The 17,899-nt window shown below is 56.4% G+C and overlaps 81 non-coding genes and 1 pseudogene across 81 annotated transcripts; all 82 read right to left on the bottom strand.

Annotated features, from left to right (window-relative positions):
* Positions 1–44: 44 nt before the first annotated feature.
* On the bottom strand, positions 45–163 carry LOC141120419 (5S ribosomal RNA). The gene has a single exon (XR_012239740.1). It is a non-coding gene; the product is annotated as a 5S ribosomal RNA (ribosomal RNA).
* A 99-nt stretch (positions 164–262) lies between these two features.
* Positions 263–381, bottom strand: LOC141118299 (5S ribosomal RNA). Its single transcript, XR_012237680.1, has one exon. It is a non-coding gene; the product is annotated as a 5S ribosomal RNA (ribosomal RNA).
* Positions 382–479: 98 nt separating this feature from the next.
* On the bottom strand, positions 480–598 carry LOC141118298 (5S ribosomal RNA). The gene has a single exon (XR_012237679.1). It is a non-coding gene; the product is annotated as a 5S ribosomal RNA (ribosomal RNA).
* Positions 599–697: 99 nt separating this feature from the next.
* On the bottom strand, positions 698–816 carry LOC141118297 (5S ribosomal RNA). Its single transcript, XR_012237678.1, has one exon. It is a non-coding gene; the product is annotated as a 5S ribosomal RNA (ribosomal RNA).
* A 100-nt stretch (positions 817–916) lies between these two features.
* On the bottom strand, positions 917–1,035 carry LOC141118296 (5S ribosomal RNA). Its single transcript, XR_012237677.1, has one exon. It is a non-coding gene; the product is annotated as a 5S ribosomal RNA (ribosomal RNA).
* Positions 1,036–1,135: 100 nt separating this feature from the next.
* LOC141118295 (5S ribosomal RNA) lies at positions 1,136–1,254 on the bottom strand. The gene has a single exon (XR_012237676.1). It is a non-coding gene; the product is annotated as a 5S ribosomal RNA (ribosomal RNA).
* Positions 1,255–1,353: 99 nt separating this feature from the next.
* Positions 1,354–1,472, bottom strand: LOC141118294 (5S ribosomal RNA). Its single transcript, XR_012237675.1, has one exon. It is a non-coding gene; the product is annotated as a 5S ribosomal RNA (ribosomal RNA).
* Positions 1,473–1,570: 98 nt separating this feature from the next.
* LOC141120378 (5S ribosomal RNA) lies at positions 1,571–1,689 on the bottom strand. Its single transcript, XR_012239701.1, has one exon. It is a non-coding gene; the product is annotated as a 5S ribosomal RNA (ribosomal RNA).
* A 98-nt stretch (positions 1,690–1,787) lies between these two features.
* LOC141118293 (5S ribosomal RNA) lies at positions 1,788–1,906 on the bottom strand. Its single transcript, XR_012237674.1, has one exon. It is a non-coding gene; the product is annotated as a 5S ribosomal RNA (ribosomal RNA).
* Positions 1,907–2,006: 100 nt separating this feature from the next.
* On the bottom strand, positions 2,007–2,125 carry LOC141118291 (5S ribosomal RNA). Its single transcript, XR_012237672.1, has one exon. It is a non-coding gene; the product is annotated as a 5S ribosomal RNA (ribosomal RNA).
* Positions 2,126–2,225: 100 nt separating this feature from the next.
* LOC141118290 (5S ribosomal RNA) lies at positions 2,226–2,344 on the bottom strand. Its single transcript, XR_012237671.1, has one exon. It is a non-coding gene; the product is annotated as a 5S ribosomal RNA (ribosomal RNA).
* A 100-nt stretch (positions 2,345–2,444) lies between these two features.
* Positions 2,445–2,563, bottom strand: LOC141120291 (5S ribosomal RNA). Its single transcript, XR_012239615.1, has one exon. It is a non-coding gene; the product is annotated as a 5S ribosomal RNA (ribosomal RNA).
* A 98-nt stretch (positions 2,564–2,661) lies between these two features.
* LOC141118289 (5S ribosomal RNA) lies at positions 2,662–2,780 on the bottom strand. Its single transcript, XR_012237670.1, has one exon. It is a non-coding gene; the product is annotated as a 5S ribosomal RNA (ribosomal RNA).
* Positions 2,781–2,879: 99 nt separating this feature from the next.
* LOC141118288 (5S ribosomal RNA) lies at positions 2,880–2,998 on the bottom strand. The gene has a single exon (XR_012237669.1). It is a non-coding gene; the product is annotated as a 5S ribosomal RNA (ribosomal RNA).
* Positions 2,999–3,096: 98 nt separating this feature from the next.
* On the bottom strand, positions 3,097–3,215 carry LOC141118287 (5S ribosomal RNA). The gene has a single exon (XR_012237668.1). It is a non-coding gene; the product is annotated as a 5S ribosomal RNA (ribosomal RNA).
* Positions 3,216–3,314: 99 nt separating this feature from the next.
* LOC141118286 (5S ribosomal RNA) lies at positions 3,315–3,433 on the bottom strand. The gene has a single exon (XR_012237667.1). It is a non-coding gene; the product is annotated as a 5S ribosomal RNA (ribosomal RNA).
* A 99-nt stretch (positions 3,434–3,532) lies between these two features.
* Positions 3,533–3,651, bottom strand: LOC141119934 (5S ribosomal RNA). The gene has a single exon (XR_012239267.1). It is a non-coding gene; the product is annotated as a 5S ribosomal RNA (ribosomal RNA).
* Positions 3,652–3,749: 98 nt separating this feature from the next.
* Positions 3,750–3,868, bottom strand: LOC141120273 (5S ribosomal RNA). The gene has a single exon (XR_012239598.1). It is a non-coding gene; the product is annotated as a 5S ribosomal RNA (ribosomal RNA).
* A 99-nt stretch (positions 3,869–3,967) lies between these two features.
* Positions 3,968–4,086, bottom strand: LOC141118285 (5S ribosomal RNA). Its single transcript, XR_012237666.1, has one exon. It is a non-coding gene; the product is annotated as a 5S ribosomal RNA (ribosomal RNA).
* A 98-nt stretch (positions 4,087–4,184) lies between these two features.
* On the bottom strand, positions 4,185–4,303 carry LOC141118284 (5S ribosomal RNA). The gene has a single exon (XR_012237665.1). It is a non-coding gene; the product is annotated as a 5S ribosomal RNA (ribosomal RNA).
* A 99-nt stretch (positions 4,304–4,402) lies between these two features.
* On the bottom strand, positions 4,403–4,521 carry LOC141118283 (5S ribosomal RNA). Its single transcript, XR_012237664.1, has one exon. It is a non-coding gene; the product is annotated as a 5S ribosomal RNA (ribosomal RNA).
* A 100-nt stretch (positions 4,522–4,621) lies between these two features.
* On the bottom strand, positions 4,622–4,740 carry LOC141118031 (5S ribosomal RNA). Its single transcript, XR_012237418.1, has one exon. It is a non-coding gene; the product is annotated as a 5S ribosomal RNA (ribosomal RNA).
* Positions 4,741–4,839: 99 nt separating this feature from the next.
* LOC141118282 (5S ribosomal RNA) lies at positions 4,840–4,958 on the bottom strand. Its single transcript, XR_012237663.1, has one exon. It is a non-coding gene; the product is annotated as a 5S ribosomal RNA (ribosomal RNA).
* A 98-nt stretch (positions 4,959–5,056) lies between these two features.
* Positions 5,057–5,175, bottom strand: LOC141118280 (5S ribosomal RNA). The gene has a single exon (XR_012237661.1). It is a non-coding gene; the product is annotated as a 5S ribosomal RNA (ribosomal RNA).
* A 99-nt stretch (positions 5,176–5,274) lies between these two features.
* On the bottom strand, positions 5,275–5,393 carry LOC141118279 (5S ribosomal RNA). The gene has a single exon (XR_012237660.1). It is a non-coding gene; the product is annotated as a 5S ribosomal RNA (ribosomal RNA).
* Positions 5,394–5,493: 100 nt separating this feature from the next.
* LOC141120639 (5S ribosomal RNA) lies at positions 5,494–5,602 on the bottom strand (annotated as a pseudogene).
* Positions 5,603–5,702: 100 nt separating this feature from the next.
* Positions 5,703–5,821, bottom strand: LOC141118278 (5S ribosomal RNA). The gene has a single exon (XR_012237659.1). It is a non-coding gene; the product is annotated as a 5S ribosomal RNA (ribosomal RNA).
* A 100-nt stretch (positions 5,822–5,921) lies between these two features.
* LOC141120290 (5S ribosomal RNA) lies at positions 5,922–6,040 on the bottom strand. Its single transcript, XR_012239614.1, has one exon. It is a non-coding gene; the product is annotated as a 5S ribosomal RNA (ribosomal RNA).
* A 98-nt stretch (positions 6,041–6,138) lies between these two features.
* LOC141118277 (5S ribosomal RNA) lies at positions 6,139–6,257 on the bottom strand. The gene has a single exon (XR_012237658.1). It is a non-coding gene; the product is annotated as a 5S ribosomal RNA (ribosomal RNA).
* Positions 6,258–6,356: 99 nt separating this feature from the next.
* LOC141118276 (5S ribosomal RNA) lies at positions 6,357–6,475 on the bottom strand. Its single transcript, XR_012237657.1, has one exon. It is a non-coding gene; the product is annotated as a 5S ribosomal RNA (ribosomal RNA).
* Positions 6,476–6,573: 98 nt separating this feature from the next.
* LOC141118275 (5S ribosomal RNA) lies at positions 6,574–6,692 on the bottom strand. Its single transcript, XR_012237656.1, has one exon. It is a non-coding gene; the product is annotated as a 5S ribosomal RNA (ribosomal RNA).
* A 99-nt stretch (positions 6,693–6,791) lies between these two features.
* LOC141118274 (5S ribosomal RNA) lies at positions 6,792–6,910 on the bottom strand. Its single transcript, XR_012237655.1, has one exon. It is a non-coding gene; the product is annotated as a 5S ribosomal RNA (ribosomal RNA).
* A 99-nt stretch (positions 6,911–7,009) lies between these two features.
* On the bottom strand, positions 7,010–7,128 carry LOC141120049 (5S ribosomal RNA). Its single transcript, XR_012239382.1, has one exon. It is a non-coding gene; the product is annotated as a 5S ribosomal RNA (ribosomal RNA).
* A 98-nt stretch (positions 7,129–7,226) lies between these two features.
* On the bottom strand, positions 7,227–7,345 carry LOC141120272 (5S ribosomal RNA). The gene has a single exon (XR_012239597.1). It is a non-coding gene; the product is annotated as a 5S ribosomal RNA (ribosomal RNA).
* A 99-nt stretch (positions 7,346–7,444) lies between these two features.
* On the bottom strand, positions 7,445–7,563 carry LOC141118273 (5S ribosomal RNA). Its single transcript, XR_012237654.1, has one exon. It is a non-coding gene; the product is annotated as a 5S ribosomal RNA (ribosomal RNA).
* A 98-nt stretch (positions 7,564–7,661) lies between these two features.
* LOC141118272 (5S ribosomal RNA) lies at positions 7,662–7,780 on the bottom strand. Its single transcript, XR_012237653.1, has one exon. It is a non-coding gene; the product is annotated as a 5S ribosomal RNA (ribosomal RNA).
* Positions 7,781–7,879: 99 nt separating this feature from the next.
* On the bottom strand, positions 7,880–7,998 carry LOC141118271 (5S ribosomal RNA). Its single transcript, XR_012237652.1, has one exon. It is a non-coding gene; the product is annotated as a 5S ribosomal RNA (ribosomal RNA).
* A 100-nt stretch (positions 7,999–8,098) lies between these two features.
* On the bottom strand, positions 8,099–8,217 carry LOC141118020 (5S ribosomal RNA). Its single transcript, XR_012237407.1, has one exon. It is a non-coding gene; the product is annotated as a 5S ribosomal RNA (ribosomal RNA).
* Positions 8,218–8,316: 99 nt separating this feature from the next.
* LOC141118269 (5S ribosomal RNA) lies at positions 8,317–8,435 on the bottom strand. Its single transcript, XR_012237650.1, has one exon. It is a non-coding gene; the product is annotated as a 5S ribosomal RNA (ribosomal RNA).
* A 98-nt stretch (positions 8,436–8,533) lies between these two features.
* LOC141118268 (5S ribosomal RNA) lies at positions 8,534–8,652 on the bottom strand. Its single transcript, XR_012237649.1, has one exon. It is a non-coding gene; the product is annotated as a 5S ribosomal RNA (ribosomal RNA).
* A 99-nt stretch (positions 8,653–8,751) lies between these two features.
* Positions 8,752–8,870, bottom strand: LOC141118267 (5S ribosomal RNA). Its single transcript, XR_012237648.1, has one exon. It is a non-coding gene; the product is annotated as a 5S ribosomal RNA (ribosomal RNA).
* Positions 8,871–8,970: 100 nt separating this feature from the next.
* On the bottom strand, positions 8,971–9,089 carry LOC141120568 (5S ribosomal RNA). The gene has a single exon (XR_012239883.1). It is a non-coding gene; the product is annotated as a 5S ribosomal RNA (ribosomal RNA).
* Positions 9,090–9,189: 100 nt separating this feature from the next.
* LOC141118266 (5S ribosomal RNA) lies at positions 9,190–9,308 on the bottom strand. Its single transcript, XR_012237647.1, has one exon. It is a non-coding gene; the product is annotated as a 5S ribosomal RNA (ribosomal RNA).
* Positions 9,309–9,407: 99 nt separating this feature from the next.
* Positions 9,408–9,526, bottom strand: LOC141118265 (5S ribosomal RNA). Its single transcript, XR_012237646.1, has one exon. It is a non-coding gene; the product is annotated as a 5S ribosomal RNA (ribosomal RNA).
* Positions 9,527–9,625: 99 nt separating this feature from the next.
* LOC141118264 (5S ribosomal RNA) lies at positions 9,626–9,744 on the bottom strand. The gene has a single exon (XR_012237645.1). It is a non-coding gene; the product is annotated as a 5S ribosomal RNA (ribosomal RNA).
* A 100-nt stretch (positions 9,745–9,844) lies between these two features.
* Positions 9,845–9,963, bottom strand: LOC141118263 (5S ribosomal RNA). Its single transcript, XR_012237644.1, has one exon. It is a non-coding gene; the product is annotated as a 5S ribosomal RNA (ribosomal RNA).
* Positions 9,964–10,063: 100 nt separating this feature from the next.
* On the bottom strand, positions 10,064–10,182 carry LOC141118262 (5S ribosomal RNA). Its single transcript, XR_012237643.1, has one exon. It is a non-coding gene; the product is annotated as a 5S ribosomal RNA (ribosomal RNA).
* Positions 10,183–10,282: 100 nt separating this feature from the next.
* LOC141118260 (5S ribosomal RNA) lies at positions 10,283–10,401 on the bottom strand. The gene has a single exon (XR_012237642.1). It is a non-coding gene; the product is annotated as a 5S ribosomal RNA (ribosomal RNA).
* A 99-nt stretch (positions 10,402–10,500) lies between these two features.
* On the bottom strand, positions 10,501–10,619 carry LOC141118259 (5S ribosomal RNA). The gene has a single exon (XR_012237641.1). It is a non-coding gene; the product is annotated as a 5S ribosomal RNA (ribosomal RNA).
* A 99-nt stretch (positions 10,620–10,718) lies between these two features.
* On the bottom strand, positions 10,719–10,837 carry LOC141118257 (5S ribosomal RNA). The gene has a single exon (XR_012237639.1). It is a non-coding gene; the product is annotated as a 5S ribosomal RNA (ribosomal RNA).
* A 98-nt stretch (positions 10,838–10,935) lies between these two features.
* Positions 10,936–11,054, bottom strand: LOC141118256 (5S ribosomal RNA). Its single transcript, XR_012237638.1, has one exon. It is a non-coding gene; the product is annotated as a 5S ribosomal RNA (ribosomal RNA).
* A 99-nt stretch (positions 11,055–11,153) lies between these two features.
* On the bottom strand, positions 11,154–11,272 carry LOC141120488 (5S ribosomal RNA). Its single transcript, XR_012239806.1, has one exon. It is a non-coding gene; the product is annotated as a 5S ribosomal RNA (ribosomal RNA).
* Positions 11,273–11,370: 98 nt separating this feature from the next.
* Positions 11,371–11,489, bottom strand: LOC141118255 (5S ribosomal RNA). The gene has a single exon (XR_012237637.1). It is a non-coding gene; the product is annotated as a 5S ribosomal RNA (ribosomal RNA).
* A 98-nt stretch (positions 11,490–11,587) lies between these two features.
* LOC141118254 (5S ribosomal RNA) lies at positions 11,588–11,706 on the bottom strand. The gene has a single exon (XR_012237636.1). It is a non-coding gene; the product is annotated as a 5S ribosomal RNA (ribosomal RNA).
* A 100-nt stretch (positions 11,707–11,806) lies between these two features.
* LOC141118253 (5S ribosomal RNA) lies at positions 11,807–11,925 on the bottom strand. Its single transcript, XR_012237635.1, has one exon. It is a non-coding gene; the product is annotated as a 5S ribosomal RNA (ribosomal RNA).
* Positions 11,926–12,021: 96 nt separating this feature from the next.
* Positions 12,022–12,140, bottom strand: LOC141118252 (5S ribosomal RNA). The gene has a single exon (XR_012237634.1). It is a non-coding gene; the product is annotated as a 5S ribosomal RNA (ribosomal RNA).
* Positions 12,141–12,236: 96 nt separating this feature from the next.
* LOC141118251 (5S ribosomal RNA) lies at positions 12,237–12,355 on the bottom strand. Its single transcript, XR_012237633.1, has one exon. It is a non-coding gene; the product is annotated as a 5S ribosomal RNA (ribosomal RNA).
* Positions 12,356–12,454: 99 nt separating this feature from the next.
* Positions 12,455–12,573, bottom strand: LOC141118250 (5S ribosomal RNA). Its single transcript, XR_012237632.1, has one exon. It is a non-coding gene; the product is annotated as a 5S ribosomal RNA (ribosomal RNA).
* Positions 12,574–12,672: 99 nt separating this feature from the next.
* Positions 12,673–12,791, bottom strand: LOC141120268 (5S ribosomal RNA). The gene has a single exon (XR_012239593.1). It is a non-coding gene; the product is annotated as a 5S ribosomal RNA (ribosomal RNA).
* Positions 12,792–12,890: 99 nt separating this feature from the next.
* LOC141118249 (5S ribosomal RNA) lies at positions 12,891–13,009 on the bottom strand. The gene has a single exon (XR_012237631.1). It is a non-coding gene; the product is annotated as a 5S ribosomal RNA (ribosomal RNA).
* A 100-nt stretch (positions 13,010–13,109) lies between these two features.
* Positions 13,110–13,228, bottom strand: LOC141118248 (5S ribosomal RNA). Its single transcript, XR_012237630.1, has one exon. It is a non-coding gene; the product is annotated as a 5S ribosomal RNA (ribosomal RNA).
* A 100-nt stretch (positions 13,229–13,328) lies between these two features.
* Positions 13,329–13,447, bottom strand: LOC141118246 (5S ribosomal RNA). The gene has a single exon (XR_012237628.1). It is a non-coding gene; the product is annotated as a 5S ribosomal RNA (ribosomal RNA).
* Positions 13,448–13,546: 99 nt separating this feature from the next.
* On the bottom strand, positions 13,547–13,665 carry LOC141118244 (5S ribosomal RNA). Its single transcript, XR_012237627.1, has one exon. It is a non-coding gene; the product is annotated as a 5S ribosomal RNA (ribosomal RNA).
* Positions 13,666–13,764: 99 nt separating this feature from the next.
* On the bottom strand, positions 13,765–13,883 carry LOC141118243 (5S ribosomal RNA). Its single transcript, XR_012237626.1, has one exon. It is a non-coding gene; the product is annotated as a 5S ribosomal RNA (ribosomal RNA).
* Positions 13,884–13,983: 100 nt separating this feature from the next.
* LOC141118242 (5S ribosomal RNA) lies at positions 13,984–14,102 on the bottom strand. The gene has a single exon (XR_012237625.1). It is a non-coding gene; the product is annotated as a 5S ribosomal RNA (ribosomal RNA).
* A 99-nt stretch (positions 14,103–14,201) lies between these two features.
* On the bottom strand, positions 14,202–14,320 carry LOC141118241 (5S ribosomal RNA). Its single transcript, XR_012237624.1, has one exon. It is a non-coding gene; the product is annotated as a 5S ribosomal RNA (ribosomal RNA).
* A 100-nt stretch (positions 14,321–14,420) lies between these two features.
* On the bottom strand, positions 14,421–14,539 carry LOC141118240 (5S ribosomal RNA). The gene has a single exon (XR_012237623.1). It is a non-coding gene; the product is annotated as a 5S ribosomal RNA (ribosomal RNA).
* A 99-nt stretch (positions 14,540–14,638) lies between these two features.
* Positions 14,639–14,757, bottom strand: LOC141118239 (5S ribosomal RNA). The gene has a single exon (XR_012237622.1). It is a non-coding gene; the product is annotated as a 5S ribosomal RNA (ribosomal RNA).
* Positions 14,758–14,856: 99 nt separating this feature from the next.
* LOC141118238 (5S ribosomal RNA) lies at positions 14,857–14,975 on the bottom strand. The gene has a single exon (XR_012237621.1). It is a non-coding gene; the product is annotated as a 5S ribosomal RNA (ribosomal RNA).
* A 100-nt stretch (positions 14,976–15,075) lies between these two features.
* Positions 15,076–15,194, bottom strand: LOC141118237 (5S ribosomal RNA). The gene has a single exon (XR_012237620.1). It is a non-coding gene; the product is annotated as a 5S ribosomal RNA (ribosomal RNA).
* A 99-nt stretch (positions 15,195–15,293) lies between these two features.
* LOC141118236 (5S ribosomal RNA) lies at positions 15,294–15,412 on the bottom strand. Its single transcript, XR_012237619.1, has one exon. It is a non-coding gene; the product is annotated as a 5S ribosomal RNA (ribosomal RNA).
* A 100-nt stretch (positions 15,413–15,512) lies between these two features.
* On the bottom strand, positions 15,513–15,631 carry LOC141118234 (5S ribosomal RNA). Its single transcript, XR_012237617.1, has one exon. It is a non-coding gene; the product is annotated as a 5S ribosomal RNA (ribosomal RNA).
* A 99-nt stretch (positions 15,632–15,730) lies between these two features.
* Positions 15,731–15,849, bottom strand: LOC141118233 (5S ribosomal RNA). Its single transcript, XR_012237616.1, has one exon. It is a non-coding gene; the product is annotated as a 5S ribosomal RNA (ribosomal RNA).
* Positions 15,850–15,948: 99 nt separating this feature from the next.
* Positions 15,949–16,067, bottom strand: LOC141118232 (5S ribosomal RNA). Its single transcript, XR_012237615.1, has one exon. It is a non-coding gene; the product is annotated as a 5S ribosomal RNA (ribosomal RNA).
* Positions 16,068–16,166: 99 nt separating this feature from the next.
* Positions 16,167–16,285, bottom strand: LOC141118231 (5S ribosomal RNA). Its single transcript, XR_012237614.1, has one exon. It is a non-coding gene; the product is annotated as a 5S ribosomal RNA (ribosomal RNA).
* Positions 16,286–16,383: 98 nt separating this feature from the next.
* Positions 16,384–16,502, bottom strand: LOC141118230 (5S ribosomal RNA). Its single transcript, XR_012237613.1, has one exon. It is a non-coding gene; the product is annotated as a 5S ribosomal RNA (ribosomal RNA).
* Positions 16,503–16,601: 99 nt separating this feature from the next.
* Positions 16,602–16,720, bottom strand: LOC141118227 (5S ribosomal RNA). Its single transcript, XR_012237611.1, has one exon. It is a non-coding gene; the product is annotated as a 5S ribosomal RNA (ribosomal RNA).
* Positions 16,721–16,820: 100 nt separating this feature from the next.
* LOC141120846 (5S ribosomal RNA) lies at positions 16,821–16,939 on the bottom strand. The gene has a single exon (XR_012239996.1). It is a non-coding gene; the product is annotated as a 5S ribosomal RNA (ribosomal RNA).
* A 99-nt stretch (positions 16,940–17,038) lies between these two features.
* LOC141118226 (5S ribosomal RNA) lies at positions 17,039–17,157 on the bottom strand. Its single transcript, XR_012237610.1, has one exon. It is a non-coding gene; the product is annotated as a 5S ribosomal RNA (ribosomal RNA).
* A 100-nt stretch (positions 17,158–17,257) lies between these two features.
* Positions 17,258–17,376, bottom strand: LOC141120367 (5S ribosomal RNA). The gene has a single exon (XR_012239690.1). It is a non-coding gene; the product is annotated as a 5S ribosomal RNA (ribosomal RNA).
* A 99-nt stretch (positions 17,377–17,475) lies between these two features.
* LOC141118225 (5S ribosomal RNA) lies at positions 17,476–17,594 on the bottom strand. Its single transcript, XR_012237609.1, has one exon. It is a non-coding gene; the product is annotated as a 5S ribosomal RNA (ribosomal RNA).
* A 99-nt stretch (positions 17,595–17,693) lies between these two features.
* LOC141120058 (5S ribosomal RNA) lies at positions 17,694–17,812 on the bottom strand. Its single transcript, XR_012239391.1, has one exon. It is a non-coding gene; the product is annotated as a 5S ribosomal RNA (ribosomal RNA).
* Between the last annotated feature and the right edge of the window lie 87 nt (positions 17,813–17,899).

The raw sequence follows: 17,899 nt of genomic DNA, 5'->3' as shown, positions 1-17,899 counted from the left end.
AGGAAAAAAAACAGGGCAAGTCCAGAACTCCCCCAAAATAAAGAAGCCTACGGCACATGGTATTCCCAGGCGGTCTCCCATCCAGGTACTAACCAGGCCCGACCCTGCTTAGCCTCCGAGATCAGACGAGATCGGGCGCTTTCAGGGTGATGTGGCCGTAGGCGATCTCTTACGGCACGCTCAACCCTCTTGACCTTGGCGGCGCCAAGATGGGAAACGAGGAAAAAAAACAGGGCAAGTCCAGAAATCCAAGAAAAAAAGAAGCCTACGGCACCTGGTATTCCCAGGCGGTCTCCCATCCAGGTACTAACCAGGCCCGACCCTGCTTAGCCTCCGAGATCAGACGAGATCGGGCGCTTTCAGGGTGATGTGGCCGTAGGCGATCTCTTACGGCACGCTCAACCCTCTTGACTTTGGCGGCACCAAGATGGGAAACGAGGAAAAAAACAGGGCAAGTCCAGAACTCCAAGAAAAAAAGAAGCCTACGGCACCTGGTATTCCCAGGCGGTCTCCCATCCAGGTACTAACCAGGCCCGACCCTGCTTAGCCTCCGAGATCAGACGAGATCGGGCGCTTTCAGGGTGATGTGGCCGTAGGCGATCTCTTACGGCACGCTCAACCCTCTTGACTTTGGCGGCGCCAAGATGGGAAACGAGGAAAAAAAACAGGGCAAGTCCAGAAATCCAAGAAAAAAAGAAGCCTACGGCACCTGGTATTCCCAGGCGGTCTCCCATCCAGGTACTAACCAGGCCCGACCCTGCTTAGCCTCCGAGATCAGACGAGATCGGGCGCTTTCAGGGTGATGTGGCCGTAGGCGATCTCTAACGGCACGCTCAACCCTCTTGACCTTGGCGGCGCCAAGATGGGAAACGAGGAAAAAAAACAGGGCAAGTCCAGAACGCCCCCCAAAAAAAGAAGCCTACGGCACCTGGTATTCCCAGGCGGTCTCCCATCCAGGTACTAACCAGGCCCGACCCTGCTTAGCCTCCGAGATCAGACGAGATCGGGCGCTTTCAGGGTGATGTGGCCGTAGGCGATCTCTAACGGCACGCTCAACCCTCTTGACCTTGGCGGCGCCAAGATGGGAAACGAGGAAAAAAAACAGGGCAAGTCCAGAACTCCCCCAAAAAAAAGAAGCCTACGGCACCTGGTATTCCCAGGCGGTCTCCCATCCAGGTACTAACCAGGCCCGACCCTGCTTAGCCTCCGAGATCAGACGAGATCGGGCGCTTTCAGGGTGATGTGGCCGTAGGCGATCTCTTACGGCACGCTCAACCCTCTTGACTTTGGCGGCGCCAAGATGGGAAACGAGGAAAAAAAACAGGGCAAGTCCAGAAATCCAAGAAAAAAAGAAGCCTACGGCACCTGGTATTCCCAGGCGGTCTCCCATCCAGGTACTAACCAGGCCCGACCCTGCTTAGCCTCCGAGATCAGACGAGATCGGGCGCTTTCAGGGTGATGTGGCCGTAGGCGATCTCTTACGGCACGCTCAACCCTCTTGACTTTGGCGGCACCAAGATGGGAAACGAGGAAAAAAACAGGGCAAGTCCAGAACTCCAAGAAAAAAAGAAGCCTACGGCACCTGGTATTCCCAGGCGGTCTCCCATCCAGGTACTAACCAGGCCCGACCCTGCTTAGCCTCTGAGATCAGACGAGATCGGGCGCTTTCAGGGTGATGTGGCCGTAGGCGATCTCTTACGGCACGCTCAACCCTCTTGACTTTGGCGGCGCCAAGATGGGAAACGAGGAAAAAAAAAGGGCAAGTCCAGAAATCCAAGAAAAAAAGAAGCCTACGGCACCTGGTATTCCCAGGCGGTCTCCCATCCAGGTACTAACCAGGCCCGACCCTGCTTAGCCTCCGAGATCAGACGAGATCGGGCGCTTTCAGGGTGATGTGGCCGTAGGCGATCTCTAACGGCACGCTCAACCCTCTTGACCTTGGCGGCGCCAAGATGGGAAACGAGGAAAAAAAACAGGGCAAGTCCAGAACGCCCCCCAAAAAAAGAAGCCTACGGCACCTGGTATTCCCAGGCGGTCTCCCATCCAGGTACTAACCAGGCCCGACCCTGCTTAGCCTCCGAGATCAGACGAGATCGGGCGCTTTCAGGGTGATGTGGCCGTAGGCGATCTCTAACGGCACGCTCAACCCTCTTGACCTTGGCGGCGCCAAGATGGGAAACGAGGAAAAAAAACAGGGCAAGTCCAGAACTCCCCCAAAAAAAAGAAGCCTACGGCACCTGGTATTCCCAGGCGGTCTCCCATCCAGGTACTAACCAGGCCCGACCCTGCTTAGCCTCCGAGATCAGACGAGATCGGGCGCTTTCAGGGTGATGTGGCCGTAGGCGATCTCTAACGGCACGCTCAACCCTCTTGACCTCGGCGGCGCCAAGATGGGAAACGAGGAAAAAAAACAGGGCAAGTCCAGAACGCCCCCCAAAAAAAGAAGCCTATGGCACCTGGTATTCCCAGGCGGTCTCCCATCCAGGTACTAACCAGGCCCGACCCTGCTTAGCCTCCGAGATCAGACGAGATCGGGCGCTTTCAGGGTGATGTGGCCGTAGGCGATCTCTTACGGCACGCTCAACCCTCTTGACTTTGGCGGCACCAAGATGGGAAACGAGGAAAAAAACAGGGCAAGTCCAGAACTCCAAGAAAAAGAGAAGCCTACGGCACCTGGTATTCCCAGGCGGTCTCCCATCCAGGTACTAACCAGGCCCGACCCTGCTTAGCCTCCGAGATCAGACGAGATCGGGCGCTTTCAGGGTGATGTGGCCGTAGGCGATCTCTTACGGCACGCTCAACCCTCTTGACTTTGGCGGCGCCAAGATGGGAAACGAGGAAAAAAAACAGGGCAAGTCCAGAAATCCAAGAAAAAAAGAAGCCTACGGCACCTGGTATTCCCAGGCGGTCTCCCATCCAGGTACTAACCAGGCCCGACCCTGCTTAGCCTCCGAGATCAGACGAGATCGGGCGCTTTCAGGGTGATGTGGCCGTAGGCGATCTCTTACGGCACGCTCAACCCTCTTGACTTTGGCGGCACCAAGATGGGAAACGAGGAAAAAAACAGGGCAAGTCCAGAACTCCAAGAAAAAAAGAAGCCTACGGCACCTGGTATTCCCAGGCGGTCTCCCATCCAGGTACTAACCAGGCCCGACCCTGCTTAGCCTCCGAGATCAGACGAGATCGGGCGCTTTCAGGGTGATGTGGCCGTAGGCGATCTCTTACGGCACGCTCAACCCTCTTGACTTTGGCGGCGCCAAGATGGGAAACGAGGAAAAAAAACAGGGCAAGTCCAGAAATCCAAGAAAAAAAGAAGCCTACGGCACCTGGTATTCCCAGGCGGTCTCCCATCCAGGTACTAACCAGGCCCGACCCTGCTTAGCCTCCGAGATCAGACGAGATCGGGCGCTTTCAGGGTGATGTGGCCGTAGGCGATCTCTAACGGCACGCTCAACCCTCTTGACCTTGGCGGCGCCAAGATGGGAAACGAGGAAAAAAACAGGGCAAGTCCAGAACTCCCCCAAAAAAAAGAAGCCTACGGCACCTGGTATTCCCAGGCGGTCTCCCATCCAGGTACTAACCAGGCCCGACCCTGCTTAACCTCCGAGATCAGACGAGATCGAGCGCTTTCAGGGTGATGTGGCCGTAGGCGATCTCTTACGGCACGCTCAACCCTCTTGACTTTGGCGGCACCAAGATGGGAAACGAGGAAAAAAACAGGGCAAGTCCAGAACTCCAAGAAAAAAAGAAGCCTACGGCACCTGGTATTCCCAGGCGGTCTCCCATCCAGGTACTAACCAGGCCCGACCCTGCTTAGCCTCCGAGATCAGACGAGATCGGGCGCTTTCATGGTGATGTGGCCGTAGGCGATCTCTAACGGCACGCTCAACCCTCTTGACCTTGGCGGCGCCAAGATGGGAAACGAGGAAAAAAAACAGGGCAAGTCCAGAAATCCAAGAAAAAAAGAAGCCTACGGCACCTGGTATTCCCAGGCGGTCTCCCATCCAGGTACTAACCAGGCCCGACCCTGCTTAGCCTCCGAGATCAGACGAGATCGGGCGCTTTCAGGGTGATGTGGCCGTAGGCAATCTCTTACGGCACGCTCAACCCTCTTGACTTTGGCGGCACCAAGATGGGAAACGAGGAAAAAAACAGGGCAAGTCCAGAACTCCAAGAAAAAAAGAAGCCTACGGCACCTGGTATTCCCAGGCGGTCTCCCATCCAGGTACTAACCAGGCCCGACCCTGCTTAGCCTCCGAGATCAGACGAGATCGGGCGCTTTCAGGGTGATGTGGCCGTAGGCGATCTCTTACGGCACGCTCAACCCTCTTGACTTTGGCGGCGCCAAGATGGGAAACGAGGAAAAAAAACAGGGCAAGTCCAGAAATCCAAGAAAAAAAGAAGCCTACGGCACCTGGTATTCCCAGGCGGTCTCCCATCCAGGTACTAACCAGGCCCGACCCTGCTTAGCCTCCGAGATCAGACGAGATCGGGCGCTTTCAGGGTGATGTGGCCGTAGGCGATCTCTAACGGCACGCTCAACCCTCTTGACCTTGGCGGCGCCAAGATGGGAAACGAGGAAAAAAAACAGGGCAAGTCCAGAACGCCCCCCAAAAAAAGAAGCCTACGGCACCTGGTATTCCCAGGCGGTCTCCCATCCAGGTACTAACCAGGCCCGACCCTGCTTAGCCTCCGAGATCAGATGAGATCGGGCGCGTTCAGGGTGATGTGGCCGTAGGCGATCTCTAACGGCACGCTCAACCCTCTTGACCTTGGCGGCGCCAAGATGGGAAACGAGGAAAAAAAACAGGGCAAGTCCAGAACTCCAAGAAAAAAGGAAGCCTACGGCACCTGGTATTCCCAGGCGGTCTCCCATCCAGGTACTAACCAGGCCCGACCCTGCTTAGCCTCCGAGATCAGACGAGATCGGGCGCTTTCAGGGTGATGTGGCCGTAGGCGATCTCTTACGGCACGCTCAACCCTCTTGACTTTGGCGGCACCAAGATGGGAAACGAGGAAAAAAACAGGGCAAGTCCAGAACTCCAAGAAAAAAAGAAGCCTACGGCACCTGGTATTCCCAGGCGGTCTCCCATCCAGGTACTAACCAGGCCCGACCCTGCTTAGCCTCCGAGATCAGACGAGATCGGGCGCTTTCAGGGTGATGTGGCCGTAGGCGATCTCTAACGGCACGCTCAACCCTCTTGACCTTGGCGGCGCCAAGATGGGAAACGAGGAAAAAAAACAGGGCAAGTCCAGAAATCCAAGAAAAAAAGAAGCCTACGGCACCTGGTATTCCCAGGCGGTCTCCCATCCAGGTACTAACCAGGCCCGACCCTGCTTAGCCTCCGAGATCAGACGAGATCGGGCGCTTTCAGGGTGATGTGGCCGTAGGCGATCTCTAACGGCACGCTCAACCCTCTTGACCTTGGCGGCGCCAAGATGGGAAACGAGGAAAAAAAACAGGGCAAGTCCAGAACGCCCCCCAAAAAAAGAAGCCTACGGCACCTGGTATTCCCAGGCGGTCTCCCATCCAGGTACTAACCAGGCCCGACCCTGCTTAGCCTCCGAGATCAGACGCTTTCAGGGTGATGTGGCCGTAGGCGATCTCTAACGGCACGCTCAACCCTCTTGACCTTGGCGGCGCCAAGATGGGAAACGAGGAAAAAAAACAGGGCAAGTCCAGAACTCCCCCAAAAAAAAGAAGCCTACGGCACCTGGTATTCCCAGGCGGTCTCCCATCCAGGTACTAACCAGGCCCGACCCTGCTTAGCCTCCGAGATCAGACGAGATCGGGCGCTTTCAGGGTGATGTGGCCGTAGGCGATCTCTAACGGCACGCTCAACCCTCTTGACCTCGGCGGCGCCAAGATGGGAAACGAGGAAAAAAAACAGGGCAAGTCCAGAACGCCCCCCAAAAAAAGAAGCCTATGGCACCTGGTATTCCCAGGCGGTCTCCCATCCAGGTACTAACCAGGCCCGACCCTGCTTAGCCTCCGAGATCAGACGAGATCGGGCGCTTTCAGGGTGATGTGGCCGTAGGCGATCTCTTACGGCACGCTCAACCCTCTTGACTTTGGCGGCACCAAGATGGGAAACGAGGAAAAAAACAGGGCAAGTCCAGAACTCCAAGAAAAAGAGAAGCCTACGGCACCTGGTATTCCCAGGCGGTCTCCCATCCAGGTACTAACCAGGCCCGACCCTGCTTAGCCTCCGAGATCAGACGAGATCGGGCGCTTTCAGGGTGATGTGGCCGTAGGCGATCTCTTACGGCACGCTCAACCCTCTTGACTTTGGCGGCGCCAAGATGGGAAACGAGGAAAAAAAACAGGGCAAGTCCAGAAATCCAAGAAAAAAAGAAGCCTACGGCACCTGGTATTCCCAGGCGGTCTCCCATCCAGGTACTAACCAGGCCCGACCCTGCTTAGCCTCCGAGATCAGACGAGATCGGGCGCTTTCAGGGTGATGTGGCCGTAGGCGATCTCTTACGGCACGCTCAACCCTCTTGACTTTGGCGGCACCAAGATGGGAAACGAGGAAAAAAACAGGGCAAGTCCAGAACTCCAAGAAAAAAAGAAGCCTACGGCACCTGGTATTCCCAGGCGGTCTCCCATCCAGGTACTAACCAGGCCCGACCCTGCTTAGCCTCCGAGATCAGACGAGATCGGGCGCTTTCAGGGTGATGTGGCCGTAGGCGATCTCTTACGGCACGCTCAACCCTCTTGACTTTGGCGGCGCCAAGATGGGAAACGAGGAAAAAAAACAGGGCAAGTCCAGAAATCCAAGAAAAAAAGAAGCCTACGGCACCTGGTATTCCCAGGCGGTCTCCCATCCAGGTACTAACCAGGCCCGACCCTGCTTAGCCTCCGAGATCAGACGAGATCGGGCGCTTTCAGGGTGATGTGGCCGTAGGCGATCTCTAACGGCACGCTCAACCCTCTTGACCTTGGCGGCGCCAAGATGGGAAACGAGGAAAAAAACAGGGCAAGTCCAGAACTCCCCCAAAAAAAAGAAGCCTACGGCACCTGGTATTCCCAGGCGGTCTCCCATCCAGGTACTAACCAGGCCCGACCCTGCTTAGCCTCCGAGATCAGACGAGATCGAGCGCTTTCAGGGTGATGTGGCCGTAGGCGATCTCTTACGGCACGCTCAACCCTCTTGACTTTGGCGGCACCAAGATGGGAAACGAGGAAAAAAACAGGGCAAGTCCAGAACTCCAAGAAAAAAAGAAGCCTACGGCACCTGGTATTCCCAGGCGGTCTCCCATCCAGGTACTAACCAGGCCCGACCCTGCTTAGCCTCCGAGATCAGACGAGATCGGGCGCTTTCATGGTGATGTGGCCGTAGGCGATCTCTAACGGCACGCTCAACCCTCTTGACCTTGGCGGCGCCAAGATGGGAAACGAGGAAAAAAAACAGGGCAAGTCCAGAAATCCAAGAAAAAAAGAAGCCTACGGCACCTGGTATTCCCAGGCGGTCTCCCATCCAGGTACTAACCAGGCCCGACCCTGCTTAGCCTCCGAGATCAGACGAGATCGGGCGCTTTCAGGGTGATGTGGCCGTAGGCAATCTCTTACGGCACGCTCAACCCTCTTGACTTTGGCGGCACCAAGATGGGAAACGAGGAAAAAAACAGGGCAAGTCCAGAACTCCAAGAAAAAAAGAAGCCTACGGCACCTGGTATTCCCAGGCGGTCTCCCATCCAGGTACTAACCAGGCCCGACCCTGCTTAGCCTCCGAGATCAGACGAGATCGGGCGCTTTCAGGGTGATGTGGCCGTAGGCGATCTCTTACGGCACGCTCAACCCTCTTGACTTTGGCGGCGCCAAGATGGGAAACGAGGAAAAAAAACAGGGCAAGTCCAGAAATCCAAGAAAAAAAGAAGCCTACGGCACCTGGTATTCCCAGGCGGTCTCCCATCCAGGTACTAACCAGGCCCGACCCTGCTTAGCCTCCGAGATCAGACGAGATCGGGCGCTTTCAGGGTGATGTGGCCGTAGGCGATCTCTAACGGCACGCTCAACCCTCTTGACCTTGGCGGCGCCAAGATGGGAAACGAGGAAAAAAAACAGGGCAAGTCCAGAACGCCCCCCAAAAAAAGAAGCCTACGGCACCTGGTATTCCCAGGCGGTCTCCCATCCAGGTACTAACCAGGCCCGACCCTGCTTAGCCTCCGAGATCAGATGAGATCGGGCGCGTTCAGGGTGATGTGGCCGTAGGCGATCTCTAACGGCACGCTCAACCCTCTTGACCTTGGCGGCGCCAAGATGGGAAACGAGGAAAAAAAACAGGGCAAGTCCAGAACTCCAAGAAAAAAGGAAGCCTACGGCACCTGGTATTCCCAGGCGGTCTCCCATCCAGGTACTAACCAGGCCCGACCCTGCTTAGCCTCCGAGATCAGACGAGATCGGGCGCTTTCAGGGTGATGTGGCCGTAGGCGATCTCTTACGGCACGCTCAACCCTCTTGACTTTGGCGGCACCAAGATGGGAAACGAGGAAAAAAACAGGGCAAGTCCAGAACTCCAAGAAAAAAAGAAGCCTACGGCACCTGGTATTCCCAGGCGGTCTCCCATCCAGGTACTAACCAGGCCCGACCCTGCTTAGCCTCCGAGATCAGACGAGATCGGGCGCTTTCAGGGTGATGTGGCCGTAGGCGATCTCTAACGGCACGCTCAACCCTCTTGACCTTGGCGGCGCCAAGATGGGAAACGAGGAAAAAAAACAGGGCAAGTCCAGAAATCCAAGAAAAAAAGAAGCCTACGGCACCTGGTATTCCCAGGCGGTCTCCCATCCAGGTACTAACCAGGCCCGACCCTGCTTAGCCTCCGAGATCAGACGAGATCGGGCGCTTTCAGGGTGATGTGGCCGTAGGCGATCTCTAACGGCACGCTCAACCCTCTTGACCTTGGCGGCGCCAAGATGGGAAACGAGGAAAAAAAACAGGGCAAGTCCAGAACGCCCCCCAAAAAAAGAAGCCTACGGCACCTGGTATTCCCAGGCGGTCTCCCATCCAGGTACTAACCAGGCCCGACCCTGCTTAGCCTCCGAGATCAGACGAGATCCGTCGCTTTCAGGGTGATGTGGCCGTAGGCGATCTCTAACGGCACGCTCAACCCTCTTGACCTTGGCGGCGCCAAGATGGGAAACGAGGAAAAAAAACAGGGCAAGTCCAGAACTCCCCCAAAAAAAAGAAGCCTACGGCACCTGGTATTCCCAGGCGGTCTCCCATCCAGGTACTAACCAGGCCCGACCCTGCTTAGCCTCCGAGATCAGACGAGATCGGGCGCTTTCAGGGTGATGTGGCCGTAGGCGATCTCTAACGGCACGCTCAACCCTCTTGACCTTGGCGGCGCCAAGATGGGAAACGAGGAAAAAAACAGGGCAAGTCCAGAACTCCCCCAAAAAAAAGAAGCCTACGGCACCTGGTATTCCCAGGCGGTCTCCCATCCAGGTACTAACCAGGCCCGACCCTGCTTAGCCTCCGAGATCAGACGAGATCGGGCGCTTTCAGGGTGATGTGGCCGTAGGCGATCTCTTACGGCACGCTCAACCCTCTTGACTTTGGCGGCGCCAAGATGGGAAACGAGGAAAAAAAACAGGGCAAGTCCAGAAATCCAAGAAAAAAAGAAGCCTACGGCACCTGGTATTCCCAGGCGGTCTCCCATCCAGGTACTAACCAGGCCCGACCCTGCTTAGCCTCCGAGATCAGACGAGATCGGGCGCTTTCAGGGTGATGTGGCCGTAGGCGATCTCTAACGGCACGCTCAACCCTCTTGACCTTGGCGGCGCCAAGATGGGAAACGAGGAAAAAAAACAGGGCAAGTCCAGAACGCCCCCCAAAAAAAGAAGCCTACGGCACCTGGTATTCCCAGGCGGTCTCCCATCCAGGTACTAACCAGGCCCGACCCTGCTTAGCCTCCGAGATCAGACGAGATCGGGCGCTTTCAGGGTGATGTGGCCGTAGGCGATCGCTAACGGCACGCTCAACCCTCTTGACCTTGGCGGCGCCAAGATGGGAAACGAGGAAAAAAAACAGGGCAAGTCCAGAACTCCCCCAAAAAAAAGAAGCCTACGGCACCTGGTATTCCCAGGCGGTCTCCCATCCAGGTACTAACCAGGCCCGACCCTGCTTAGCCTCCGAGATCAGACGAGATCGGGCGCTTTCAGGGTGATGTGGCCGTAGGCGATCTCTAACGGCACGCTCAACCCTCTTGACCTTGGCGGCGCCAAGATGGGAAACGAGGAAAAAAAACAGGGCAAGTCCAGAACGCCCCCCAAAAAAAGAAGCCTACGGCACCTGGTATTCCCAGGCGGTCTCCCATCCAGGTACTAACCAGGCCCGACCCTGCTTAGCCTCCGAGATCAGACGAGATCGGGCGCTTTCAGGGTGATGTGGCCGTAGGCGATCTCTAACGGCACGCTCAACCCTCTTGACCTTGGCGGCGCCAAGATGGGAAACGAGGAAAAAAAACAGGGCAAGTCCAGAAATCCAAGAAAAAAAGAAGCCTACGGCACCTGGTATTCCCAGGCGGTCTCCCATCCAGGTACTAACCAGGCCCGACCCTGCTTAGCCTCCGAGATCAGACGAGATCGGGCGCTTTCAGGGTGATGTGGCCGTAGGCGATCTCTAACGGCACGCTCAACCCTCTTGACCTTGGCGGCGCCAAGATGGGAAACGAGGAAAAAAACAGGGCAAGTCCAGAACTCCCCCAAAAAAAAGAAGCCTACGGCACCTGGTATTCCCAGGCGGTCTCCCATCCAGGTACTAACCAGGCCCGACCCTGCTTAGCCTCCGAGATCAGACGAGATCGGGCGCTTTCAGGGTGATGTGGCCGTAGGCGATCTCTTACGGCACGCTCAACCCTCTTGACTTTGGCGGCACCAAGATGGGAAACGAGGAAAAAAACAGGGCAAGTCCAGAACTCCAAGAAAAAAAGAAGCCTACGGCACCTGGTATTCCCAGGCGGTCTCCCATCCAGGTACTAACCAGGCCCGACCCTGCTTAGCCTCCGAGATCAGACGAGATCGGGCGCTTTCAGGGTGATGTGGCCGTAGGCGATCTCTAACGGCACGCTCAACCCTCTTGACCTTGGCGGCGCCAAGATGGGAAACGAGGAAAAAAAACAGGGCAAGTCCAGAAATCCAAGAAAAAAAGAAGCCTACGGCACCTGGTATTCCCAGGCGCTCTCCCATCCAGGTACTAACCAGGCCCGACCCTGCTTAGCCTCCGAGATCAGACGAGATCGGGCGCTTTCAGGGTGATGTGGCCGTAGGCGATCTCTTACGGCACGCTCAACCCTCTTGACTTTGGCGGCACCAAGATGGGAAACGAGGAAAAAAACAGGGCAAGTCCAGAACTCCAAGAAAAAAAGAAGCCTACGGCACCTGGTATTCCCAGGCGGTCTCCCATCCAGGTACTAACCAGGCCCGACCCTGCTTAGCCTCCGAGATCAGACGAGATCGGGCGCTTTCAGGGTGATGTGGCCGTAGGCGATCTCTTACGGCACGCTCAACCCTCTTGACTTTGGCGGCACCAAGATGGGAAACGAGGAAAAAAACAGGGCAAGTCCAGAACTCCAAGAAAAAAAGAAGCCTACGGCACCTGGTATTCCCAGGCGGTCTCCCATCCAGGTACTAACCAGGCCCGACCCTGCTTAGCCTCCGAGATCAGACGAGATCGGGCGCTTTCAGGGTGATGTGGCCGTAGGCGATCTCTAACGGCACGCTCAACCCTCTTGACCTTGGCGGCGCCAAGATGGGAAACGAGGAAAAAAAACAGGGCAAGTCCAGAACTCCCCCAAAAAAAAGAAGCCTACGGCACCTGGTATTCCCAGGCGGTCTCCCATCCAGGTACTAACCAGGCCCGACCCTGCTTAGCCTCCGAGATCAGACGAGATCGGGCGCTTTCAGGGTGATGTGGCCGTAGGCGATCTCTAAGGGCACGCTCAACCCTCTTGACCTTGGCGGCGCCAAGATGGGAAACGAGGAAAAAAACAGGGCAAGTCCAGAACTCCAAGAAAAAGAAGCCTACGGCACCTGGTATTCCCAGGCGGTCTCCCATCCAGGTACTAACCAGGCCCGACCCTGCTTAGCCTCCGAGATCAGACGAGATCGGGCGCTTTCAGGGTGATGTGGCCGTAGGCGATCTCTAAGGGCACGCTCAACCCTCTTGACCTTGGCGGCGCCAAGATGGGAAACGAGGAAAAAAACAGGGCAAGTCCAGAACTCCAAGGAAAAGAAGCCTACGGCACCTGGTATTCCCAGGCGGTCTCCCATCCAGGTACTAACCAGGCCCGACCCTGCTTAGCCTCCGAGATCAGACGAGATCGGGCGCTTTCAGGGTGATGTGGCCGTAGGCGATCTCTAACGGCACGCTCAACCCTCTTGACCTTGGCGGCGCCAAGATGGGAAACGAGGAAAAAAAACAGGGCAAGTCCAGAAATCCAAGAAAAAAAGAAGCCTACGGCACCTGGTATTCCCAGGCGGTCTCCCATCCAGGTACTAACCAGGCCCGACCCTGCTTAGCCTCCGAGATCAGACGAGATCGGGCGCTTTCAGGGTGATGTGGCCGTAGGCGATCTCTAAGGGCACGCTCAACCCTCTTGACCTTGGCGGCGCCAAGATGGGAAACGAGGAAAAAAAACAGGGCAAGTCCAGAAATCCAAGAAAAAAAGAAGCCTACGGCACCTGGTATTCCCAGGCGGTCTCCCATCCAGGTACTAACCAGGCCCGACCCTGCTTAGCCTCCGAGATCAGACGAGATCGGGCGCTTTCAGCGTGATGTGGCCGTAGGCGATCTCTTACGGCACGCTCAACCCTCTTGACTTTGGCGGCGCCAAGATGGGAAACGAGGAAAAAAAACAGGGCAAGTCCAGAAATCCAAGAAAAAAAGAAGCCTACGGCACCTGGTATTCCCAGGCGGTCTCCCATCCAGGTACTAACCAGGCCCGACCCTGCTTAGCCTCCGAGATCAGACGAGATCGGGCGCTTTCAGGGTGATGTGGCCGTAGGCGATCTCTAACGGCACGCTCAACCCTCTTGACCTTGGCGGCGCCAAGATGGGAAACGAGGAAAAAAAACAGGGCAAGTCCAGAACGCCCCCCAAAAAAAGAAGCCTACGGCACCTGGTATTCCCAGGCGGTCTCCCATCCAGGTACTAACCAGGCCCGACCCTGCTTAGCCTCCGAGATCAGACGAGATCGGGCGCTTTCAGGGTGATGTGGCCGTAGGCGATCTCTAACGGCACGCTCAACCCTCTTGACCTTGGCGGCGCCAAGATGGGAAACGAGGAAAAAAAACAGGGCAAGTCCAGAACTCCCCCAAAAAAAAGAAGCCTACGGCACCTGGTATTCCCAGGCGGTCTCCCATCCAGGTACTAACCAGGCCCGACCCTGCTTAGCCTCCGAGATCAGACGAGATCGGGCGCTTTCAGGGTGATGTGGCCGTAGGCGATCTCTTACGGCACGCTCAACCCTCTTGACTTTGGCGGCGCCAAGATGGGAAACGAGGAAAAAAAACAGGGCAAGTCCAGAACTCCAAGAAAAAAAGAAGCCTACGGCACCTGGTATTCCCAGGCGGTCTCCCATCCAGGTACTAACCAGGCCCGACCCTGCTTAGCCTCCGAGATCAGACGAGATCGGGCGCTTTCAGGGTGATGTGGCCGTAGGCGATCTCTAACGGCACGCTCAACCCTCTTGACCTTGGCGGCGCCAAGATGGGAAACGAGGAAAAAAAACAGGGCAAGTCCAGAAATCCAAGAAAAAAAGAAGCCTACGGCACCTGGTATTCCCAGGCGGTCTCCCATCCAGGTACTAACCAGGCCCGACCCTGCTTAGCCTCCGAGATCAGACGAGATCGGGCGCTTTCAGGGTGATGTGGCCGTAGGCGATCTCTAACGGCACGCTCAACCCTCTTGACCTTGGCGGCGCCAAGATGGGAAACGAGGAAAAAAAACAGGGCAAGTCCAGAACGCCCCCCAAAAAAAGAAGCCTACGGCACCTGGTATTCCCAGGCGGTCTCCCATCCAGGTACTAACCAGGCCCGACCCTGCTTAGCCTCCGAGATCAGACGAGATCGGGCGCTTTCAGGGTGATGTGGCCGTAGGCGATCTCTAACGGCACGCTCAACCCTCTTGACCTTGGCGGCGCCAAGATGGGAAACGAGGAAAAAAAACAGGGCAAGTCCAGAAATCCAAGAAAAAAAGAAGCCTACGGCACCTGGTATTCCCAGGCGGTCTCCCATCCAGGTACTAACCAGGCCCGACCCTGCTTAGCCTCCGAGATCAGACGAGATCGGGCGCTTTCAGGGTGATGTGGCCGTAGGCGATCTCTAACGGCACGCTCAACCCTCTTGACCTTGGCGGCGCCAAGATGGGAAACGAGGAAAAAAAACAGGGCAAGTCCAGAACGCCCCCCAAAAAAAGAAGCCTACGGCACCTGGTATTCCCAGGCGGTCTCCCATCCAGGTACTAACCAGGCCCGACCCTGCTTAGCCTCCGAGATCAGACGAGATCGGGCGCTTTCAGGGTGATGTGGCCGTAGGCGATCTCTAACGGCACGCTCAACCCTCTTGACCTTGGCGGCGCCAAGATGGGAAACGAGGAAAAAAAACAGGGCAAGTCCAGAAATCCAAGAAAAAAAGAAGCCTACGGCACCTGGTATTCCCAGGCGGTCTCCCATCCAGGTACTAACCAGGCCCGACCCTGCTTAGCCTCCGAGATCAGACGAGATCGGGCGCTTTCAGGGTGATGTGGCCGTAGGCGATCTCTAACGGCACGCTCAACCCTCTTGACCTTGGCGGCGCCAAGATAGGAAACGAGGAAAAAAAACAGGGCAAGTCCAGAAATCCAAGAAAAAAAGAAGCCTACGGCACCTGGTATTCCCAGGCGGTCTCCCATCCAGGTACTAACCAGGCCCGACCCTGCTTAGCCTCCGAGATCAGACGAGATCGGGCGCTTTCAGGGTGATGTGGCCGTAGGCGATCTCTAACGGCACGCTCAACCCTCTTGACCTTGGCGGCGCCAAGATGGGAAACGAGGAAAAAAAACAGGGCAAGTCCAGAACGCCCCCCAAAAAAAGAAGCCTACGGCACCTGGTATTCCCAGGCGGTCTCCCATCCAGGTACTAACCAGGCCCGACCCTGCTTAGCCTCCGAGATCAGACGAGATCGGGCGCTTTCAGGGTGATGTGGCCGTAGGCGATCTCTAACGGCACGCTCAACCCTCTTGACCTTGGCGGCGCCAAGATGGGAAACGAGGAAAAAAAACAGGGCAAGTCCAGAAATCCAAGAAAAAAAGAAGCCTACGGCACCTGGTATTCCCAGGCGGTCTCCCATCCAGGTACTAACCAGGCCCGACCCTGCTTAGCCTCCGAGATCAGACGAGATCGGGCGCTTTCAGGGTGATGTGGCCGTAGGCGATCTCTAACGGCACGCTCAACCCTCTTGACCTTGGCGGCGCCAAGATGGGAAACGAGGAAAAAAAACAGGGCAAGTCCAGAACGCCCCCCAAAAAAAGAAGCCTACGGCACCTGGTATTCCCAGGCGGTCTCCCATCCAGGTACTAACCAGGCCCGACCCTGCTTAGCCTCCGAGATCAGACGAGATCGGGCGCTTTCAGGGTGATGTGGCCGTAGGCGATCTCTAACGGCACGCTCAACCCTCTTGACCTTGGCGGCGCCAAGATGGGAAACGAGGAAAAAAAACAGGGCAAGTCCAGAAATCCAAGAAAAAAAGAAGCCTACGGCACCTGGTATTCCCAGGCGGTCTCCCATCCAGGTACTAACCAGGCCCGACCCTGCTTAGCCTCCGAGATCAGACGAGATCGGGCGCTTTCAGGGTGATGTGGCCGTAGGCGATCTCTAACGGCACGCTCAACCCTCTTGACCTTGGCGGCGCCAAGATGGGAAACGAGGAAAAAAAACAGGGCAAGTCCAGAAATCCAAGAAAAAAAGAAGCCTACGGCACCTGGTATTCCCAGGCGGTCTCCCATCCAGGTACTAACCAGGCCCGACCCTGCTTAGCCTCCGAGATCAGACGAGATCGGGCGCTTTCAGGGTGATGTGGCCGTAGGCGATCTCTAACGGCACGCTCAACCCTCTTGACCTTGGCGGCGCCAAGATGGGAAACGAGGAAAAAAACAGGGCAAGTCCAGAACTCCCCCAAAAAAAAGAAGCCTACGGCACCTGGTATTCCCAGGCGGTCTCCCATCCAGGTACTAACCAGGCCCGACCCTGCTTAGCCTCCGAGATCAGACGAGATCGGGCGCTTTCAGGGTGATGTGGCCGTAGGCGATCTCTTACGGCACGCTCAACCCTCTTGACTTTGGCGGCACCAAGATGGGAAACGAGGAAAAAAACAGGGCAAGTCCAGAACTCCAAGAAAAAAAGAAGCCTACGGCACCTGGTATTCCCAGGCGGTCTCCCATCCAGGTACTAACCAGGCCCGACCCTGCTTAGCCTCCGAGATCAGACGAGATCGGGCGCTTTCAGGGTGATGTGGCCGTAGGCGATCTCTAACGGCACGCTCAACCCTCTTGACCTTGGCGGCGCCAAGATGGGAAACGAGGAAAAAAAACAGGGCAAGTCCAGAAATCCAAGAAAAAAAGAAGCCTACGGCACCTGGTATTCCCAGGCGGTCTCCCATCCAGGTACTAACCAGGCCCGACCCTGCTTAGCCTCCGAGATCAGACGAGATCGGGCGCTTTCAGGGTGATGTGGCCGTAGGCGATCTCTAACGGCACGCTCAACCCTCTTGACCTTGGCGGCGCCAAGATGGGAAACGAGGAAAAAAAACAGGGCAAGTCCAGAACGCCCCCCAAAAAAAGAAGCCTACGGCACCTGGTATTCCCAGGCGGTCTCCCATCCAGGTACTAACCAGGCCCGACCCTGCTTAGCCTCCGAGATCAGATGAGATCGGGCGCTTTCAGGGTGATGTGGCCGTAGGCGATCTCTAACGGCACGCTCAACCCTCTTGACCTTGGCGGCGCCAAGATGGGAAACGAGGAAAAAAAACAGGGCAAGTCCAGAAATCCAAGAAAAAAAGAAGCCTACGGCACCTGGTATTCCCAGGCGGTCTCCCATCCAGGTACTAACCAGGCCCGACCCTGCTTAGCCTCCGAGATCAGACGAGATCGGGCGCTTTCAGGGTGATGTGGCCGTAGGCGATCTCTAACGGCACGCTCAACCCTCTTGACCTTGGCGGCGCCAAGATGGGAAACGAGGAAAAAAAACAGGGCAAGTCCAGAACGCCCCCCAAAAAAAGAAGCCTACGGCACCTGGTATTCCCAGGCGGTCTCCCATCCAGGTACTAACCAGGCCTGACCCTGCTTAGCCTCCGAGATCAGACGAGATCGGGCGCTTTCAGGGTGATGTGGCCGTAGGCGATCTCTAACGGCACGCTCAACCCTCTTGACCTTGGCGGCGCCAAGATGGGAAACGAGGAAAAAAAACAGGGCAAGTCCAGAAATCCAAGAAAAAAAGAAGCCTACGGCACCTGGTATTCCCAGGCGGTCTCCCATCCAGGTACTAACCAGGCCCGACCCTGCTTAGCCTCCGAGATCAGACGAGATCGGGCGCTTTCAGGGTGATGTGGCCGTAGGCGATCTCTAACGGCACGCTCAACCCTCTTGACCTTGGCGGCGCCAAGATGGGAAACGAGGAAAAAAAACAGGGCAAGTCCAGAAATCCAAGAAAAAAAGAAGCCTACGGCACCTGGTATTCCCAGGCGGTCTCCCATCCAGGTACTAACCAAGCCCGACCCTGCTTAGCCTCCGAGATCAGACGAGATCGGGCGCTTTCAGGGTGATGTGGCCGTAGGCGATCTCTAACGGCACGCTCAACCCTCTTGACCTTGGCGGCGCCAAGATGGGAAACGAGGAAAAAAAACAGGGCAAGTCCAGAAATCC

The sequence above is a fragment of the Aquarana catesbeiana genome, linkage group LG13 (genome assembly GCF_042186555.1).
Source record: "Aquarana catesbeiana isolate 2022-GZ linkage group LG13, ASM4218655v1, whole genome shotgun sequence".
In the NCBI taxonomy this organism is placed as follows: Eukaryota; Metazoa; Chordata; class Amphibia; order Anura; family Ranidae; genus Aquarana; species Aquarana catesbeiana.
This window is presented reverse-complemented; position numbering and strand designations above follow the sequence as displayed.